General features: G+C 36.4%; 1 pseudogene; it reads left to right on the forward strand.

Annotated features, from left to right (window-relative positions):
- Positions 1–502: 502 nt before the first annotated feature.
- Positions 503–706, forward strand: part of LOC107678939 (UPF0489 protein C5orf22 homolog) — a 6,933-nt pseudogene continuing 6,729 nt past the window's right edge.

A 706-nucleotide genomic window follows, 5' to 3' on the forward strand; every position in this document is an offset into this window, starting at 1 on the left:
TGTACAATAACAATTGATTTGACTCTTTTACTCAGTTATGGTTTTTAGGTTCTCTTTACACCTCTGGTTTTGATTAATGTATAATTATGCAATATTGGGGGAAAAATACACCGTCTTTTATAAAGATTTTAATGTAGCACTTGGAATGAACTGAAGATAATAGCTGACACTAGCTAAAATTTCGGATTTACTAGGCTACAATATGAGTAGCCTATTAACCCCACGATATTCCTTACCCGTAATACTTTATTTCTTTCTTCTCAGATGTTTGCAATCTTATCGCTGACCACATTATTAAAAAAAGAAAACTTTATGTGAAAATACTTACATTACCTGTCTTAGGAATCCAAAACTTGTTCAAGTCATGCTTGTTTCCACCCGGTTGAAAAACGAGGACGCACAGTGCACCACTTATAGCGGTATATCATAACCTAAATAAAGCATTCAAATGCTGCAGTAGTTTTAAGGCAAGATAAGAAGTATTAGCCACTCGTAAAAAACAATGAAGACGCCCCCTCAGAAACGCGTGTATCCTAAACTGCCCGTGTGGATTGTGGAGGACCATCATGAGGTAAGTTAGATAATGTAGAATGTGATTTCAGTCCTTGCTAATGTAAGGCTTTTAAAGGGGTCATAAGATGCTACATGCACTTTTACAAGTTGTTTGAACTGAAATGTGTGTTGGCAGTGTGTGTACACAACCACC

This window comes from Sinocyclocheilus anshuiensis, unplaced genomic scaffold (genome assembly GCF_001515605.1).
Source record: "Sinocyclocheilus anshuiensis isolate Anshui unplaced genomic scaffold, SAMN03320099.WGS_v1.1 scaffold1872, whole genome shotgun sequence".
NCBI lineage: Eukaryota > Metazoa > Chordata > Actinopteri > Cypriniformes > Cyprinidae > Sinocyclocheilus > Sinocyclocheilus anshuiensis.